Genomic DNA, 6,000 nt, shown 5'->3' with positions numbered 1-6,000 from the left:
GTCTGACTGGCTATAGCATCGATCTCACGAGTATAACTAAAAAATATCTGGTAACTAATATAGTTCGCATGAGGAAAGAAGCATATGGCGAGAAGCAGCGGCGGAACAAGTAGTTGATATGAGGGGGGGCTGGGCTGACCCAGACTTATTTCTATAGTTTGGTAAGGTGAGACCAAAAAAAAAAAAAAAGGTCGCAACCAACTGACAAGAGCTTTCCACCTCACCAGCTACCATTTCTAGCTGATAAACTACATAAAAATCCTTACATAGCTCGCTACACACTGACTACTTTATTAGAGTGACTGCTCTATTAGAGTATCTCGATCTTTATCACGGTTTTCAGCCCCACTCCAAGAAAGATAATTTCGGTGTGATATCATTCTGAGGGGGCTAAGTCCCCCCTCAGCAGACCAAGGGGGGGCTTCAGCCCCCTAGCCCCCCCCTTTCCGCCGCCTATGGCGAGAAGTGATAAAAATTAAAAATAATTAGCTAACTTAATTTGGCGCGAATGCATTGTTATTACATTGTATATTTACATAACAGCGGTGGGTGCTTATACCGCGAGCTTTTATTATTTTTTTGTAGGAAGATGGCTGGCATATTCGGTACGTTCATGCTTAGTTGAATATTCCATGTACTAGTATTCCTTGTCGTTAATTGTACAGGTCGAAATCGCCCTGCAATGAAGGATTTGAGTCGACACGTGATACCCCTAGTAAATATCGGTTGGTATAACCTTGGTCTTGAATTATTAGATCCGAGATATGAGGGATCACTAAACATTATCGAAAGAGAAAACAGTGACATAGAGACCCGTTGTAGGAAGATGCTTAATAAATGGTTGGAGACTTGCAGTACTGCTAGTTGGGACAAAGTGATAGATGCGTTGAGGAGGATTAACTTGAATGATGCGGCCAGTAACATTGAATCATTGATACAACATGGAGAGCTCTTACCCCCACAAGGTTAAAAGGATTTCATATTACAACTGAGTAACTAAGCTAAGCTCCTTTAATGCACCTATCAATGTTTAGTCCCCTAGCTGTATGGGCTTATACAAGGGGGTGACACACAGGCACTCACTGTAGGTAGATCTGCGACCGCGGTCAAAGTCTTGACTGGCCGAAATTTCACTTTGACCTGTGACTAAGAGCCTTTTTCAATCTTTGACTGGTGACTTAGTGGTGATATTTCAGTACTTTTTGATTGTGGGTTGGAAATTTTTACCCTTTACTGTTGACTTGGCACGATTTTGGTGGCCTTGACCTTTGACTTAAATTAAACTTTTACCGCGGTCGCAGATCTACCTACAGTGAGTGCCTGTGTGTCACCTCCTTGCTTATAGCCAGGTGGGGATTTGAAAATTTGCAAGGGCAAAAGTCGCTGCTACTGGGGTATAGGCTCAGTGTGTCCTACACAGCCAGCTAGCCTGTACTCGTGACTACATGGATAATTATTGAGATAAAACCCCAGTACTGGGGGCAAATTCCCCATAATCCCCCTATACCCTGTGCTTGGGGTAATGGCAAGCGATAGGTATTTAGACAAATGGATCTACACCAGTGTGTTGAATGACAAGTTGATGTTGTGCTACTTCCAAAAACCAGGCGCTAGATATATAGCTGGAAATATATTGTAATAATGCATAGTTTTGTAATTTCAGATTTTGTAGTGGTGAATTATTTCATAATTCTCTAATTATGTTGCTATGCATTGCTAAGGAAACCCATTTTGAATAAAACGTTTTCAACAGCTTATTACGCACAGAAGTATCTTCTCAACTGTTTTATAGTTCGTCTTTATTGTTTTTTCTCATAAATTCTCTCTATAGATAGGTACGTAGATAGATAGGTACACACACACACACACGCACACACACACACACACACACACACACACACACACACACACACACACACACACACACACACGCACATGCACACAAACACACACACGTTTTTATGAAAACAATTTCAGTAAACCAGGTGCGTGCCCTTTAATTGGCCGGCTGTTGGTGTGCACCTGGTTTAAAATGCAATTTGCATTCTATTATTGAATGATACGTATTGTCATACTAGGCAAGCTACTAATAAAAGTAAACTACAGACCTATTGAGCTGTAATGACCAACAATACAACATTTACAATAGTTTCCTTCTGTAGTTTTTATTGGTAAAGGGCCCCAGAGGCTCTAGGGATATGCAGTGGCACGAAGCAAACAAACTTACATTATTTTAACAAGCACCTATAACTTCTCATCACAACAACGCACGTACTTCCAGTTGGACCATTCAATAGAGTTTTGCTCTCCTTGAATTCCAAGTTTTAAGTAAGTCGGACCAGCAGGTCTCAAGTTATGAACAAAATGGTAGTGCCTATAGTAACCATGGTTTCAGTCCAACCTGAATAACTTGTGAATGGAATATTTAATCAATCTCTGTAAAATTTTTGTTACAAGTTGTTATCCAGTAGTTGGACATCCCAACTGTTCGAAAATTGATCATTGAGTGAAGTAGTGCTGTTTGATAGTACATACTGGTGTTTGAAGAGTGGTAAATGATAGGCTTTACTGTTTTTGCGCATAACTCCCAGTGTGCTGGTATGATTTAATTACAACGGTACCCAGAGAGTCCAAAGGCTGCTCTGTTGAATAGTTCAAACCGGAATTCTGTTTGTTGTTGTGGTAAGGAATGACGTATAAGCACTTATTGAAATGTGTTTGATAAATGGCGACTTATATATGCTACCCTTCCTCAAAATTGGACATTAATTTTAAATGTGAAACTTAGATACCCTAATAGAACAATCACTCATTACATTCAGAATTAAAGGTGCACAGAATCATTGGATTCAAACTAGAAAACTAGCACACCCAGGATCATTATGACCACTGCAAGTTATCCACTTCCTTAGTTTCTTTACCTTAAAATGAAATTGCTTTTAATTATATGCTGGTTGATCCATTCACTGTATATTTTTGTCATATTGACTGGGATTGAAGTTTAGGATCACCCGCCCAAAACCTTTTGTAATTTTTGATGTACTATGTATGTGTATTATTTATATAGAGGATTCTGGAGCTGCAGGTCCAAGCAGTAGTGGAGTAGGTAAGATAGTGGTTATTATGTGCATATAGTTTGTAGACCATGCATTTGTATGAAAGTACCACCTTTACAACACACATACAAGCACTACATAGCATTCAAAGATGAAATCAAGAGCTTTCCAAAGGTAACTACACTGTGCAGTATACTAATAGGCTCCTCTAATATCAAACAGTATGGTAGTACCGTTTAGTGAGGTTTCCCCCTAAGGTGACACGTGCCACTAAAAGTGCTATGTCTAAAAGCCATCGTATGAAAATCATACACGATGAAAATCATACACGATGAAAATCACCTTTATGGAATATCCATTCAATGTCAAATACAGTGTTAAAACAAGAAAACATTTATAGGAGCCTCACTGCCTGACCACAGTCATAAGGCTAGAGGCCAAACGAAGCAGTGTATACAACAAATTCACAGGTGGGATGTGCCTTTTGTGATTCTGATGAATATATACCTTCCGCACTTTATTACCAATTAAGTGGTCATCTTCTTCATGCCAGGAAATTATACGAAGGCAATAATTTTATAATTTTTGGTATCATCTTGAAGAAGTGTATCAAGACACACAGTAGTGTGTCATGCGGCCAAGAAAGCCAGCGTGCCACACTGTGAGTATATTTACAGGAAGAAACAAAATGCAGTTTTCACGCATACGTAGCTCCGTGCTCCCTTCTCAAATTGGAATCATTTTTATACTGCAAATGCCCTCCGCCTTCAGGACCCCACATACTGTACCAAATGTGAGCAAGATTGCTTAACGCAATCATGAAATATAAGCCTTCAAAATTTGGCTTAATTTCTTTGTTTGTTTTTTTTCTTCTTTTAGGGGGCTCGGGTGGGGGGCTTAAATTATTCTTTTCGCACACTGTACAAAAACCATTATAAAATGCAAATGTGTAGCTCAATTGTCTTGAGCTTTGGTATACTTTAAGAACGTATTGCGGCACAATCACATACCAAGTTTGGTGTAAATCTGATTAATATTCATAGAGCTATGGACGGTTATTTGCATTTAAAAAGGCCGACTGTTGTCACACCTACAGAGTAAACCACTTATATTAAAAATTGGTATGCGTATAGGTTAACCATTGTAGCTTAAACCTTTTGTGGTTTAAAAGAAATTGTATTGACAGCTACAGAGTTACAAGGCAAAAACTAAACAACTGTAAACTGCGGGTCAAAATACTCTAATAGAACAGTCACCATGGGGTAAAAAAAGATGCATAAAAATGTTGAAAAAACGTTACTGACTAGCGTTTGAACTAGGGACCTCCATACTGAACACCCAAATCCTTAACCACTGAGCCGCTGCTATCACAGCTGATCATCTCATTTTATTTCTACTTTATGAATGAAAATTCTAGCTAAAATCTACTCAATAGTCACAATGGAAAATCTAGAAAATTCTACAAAAATTATGAAAGTATATAGCCGTGTCATGCGGCCAAGTACAGTCAGTGTGGGCGGGTGACATACTCGTTTTACGGAACCAGAAAACGCTGTTTTCATGCATCCGTTGCAGCCTCTTTACAGGTGAGACTTCAATATGCAAATGCTAATAATGAGGATGGAGCTCGTGTAGACGTTTATGCTTCAAGGAGGTAAGCAAACATCTGAAGGCATTTTTTGATGTCAAAGTTAAGGCTATTGCACCTTCATAATAGTTATCGTGGTACCCAAGTATCATCACCGTAGTTTATCGACATTTTGAACGTGAGAAGCAACGGAAGTATGAACAATGAAATTGAGATGGGTTCTTTTACCCCACTTGTATTTTCAACATTAAGGGGTGGTATGGGTCATGCTGCTCAGTGCTGTATTTTCAGAAGACTTGCTCTCCTCGTCTCTCTTCAGAAGGAGTAGTGTCATATAGTTCTGTGATGTCAGGGTGGTGGCAAGGGGTGCTGGTAACCCTGGGAATAATAATAAAAAATCTAAAAAGTTTTCATATATCCGTAGCTCCATAGTGCTTGAACGGTATAATATAATGAACCATTTCTGCAGTGGAAGCTTCCTCAGGGTAGGGAATCTCCCATTCCTAGTTTGAGTCAAATCTGCCTAGCTATCATTGGGATATACATACCTTCAAAATTCATCTTATTTCAGTTCTTCATATAGCCACGCAGTCTTTGATGACTCCTGGGAAAAAGTAAAAAGGAATTATCAAGGTTAACCATAGGCTGGCCTGCAATTACAAAAAGAAGTGATATCCGCACATTAACATCATTGCAGCCATTTGTTGGCTGCCACCTTTGATTTCACAACTTTTTTAACCCCTGGAGGCTTTTTAAGGCTGCACCCTTTTCACAGCTTGACTGTTTTTGTGCAGATTTAGATACCACGAAACTATTTGAGGCACTTAGCGGACTGTAGTATCCTGGTAGTATCAGGTAGTATCTAATATAAAACGATTGTAATCAGCCACACCCCTTTAACGATCAGAACACTCACAACATCTCTTCCTGAGGCCGCACCCCTCAACAATCTAGCTCCGTAGAAAACAAGGTATTGTACCATCCCCCCCAGCTTAATCTACTGTGTAGCTTATATAGCAGCAAGATCGAGATACTCTAATACAGTAATCACAGCAGCAGTCTATTTTATAACTACGCTCTAAAATATTATTAATTTAAAAATGAAGTAGGGTTCCAGTGATAAAAGGTAGTGAAACAAGCTATGTGGGAAAATCCCTACTTTGGCATGTAAAATTCCCACACTGCTACAATGCCAGGTAGGGATTTCCCTCATAGCTACCATCATCGCTTGCTTCACTACTTTCTATCATGCAACCCTATATACTTCATTTTTAAATTAATAATTTTTTATTGATATACTACCAATGTATAACTGTAATAAGTGGGAAAACTAGCTAGTTATCGCCTTTTTTATCG

The 6,000-nt window shown here is 39.1% G+C and overlaps 1 pseudogene; it reads left to right on the top strand.

Annotated features, from left to right (window-relative positions):
* Window positions 1-579: 579 nt before the first annotated feature.
* The window catches only part of LOC136239579 (structural maintenance of chromosomes protein 5-like), a 52,186-nt pseudogene continuing 46,765 nt past the window's right edge, over window positions 580-6,000 (top strand).

The sequence above is a fragment of the Dysidea avara genome, chromosome 11, assembly GCF_963678975.1.
Source record: "Dysidea avara chromosome 11, odDysAvar1.4, whole genome shotgun sequence".
NCBI classification, from domain to species: Eukaryota; Metazoa; Porifera; class Demospongiae; order Dictyoceratida; family Dysideidae; genus Dysidea; species Dysidea avara.
The sequence above is the reverse complement of the archived record's forward strand: the minus strand, read 5'-3'. Positions and strand labels throughout refer to the sequence as shown.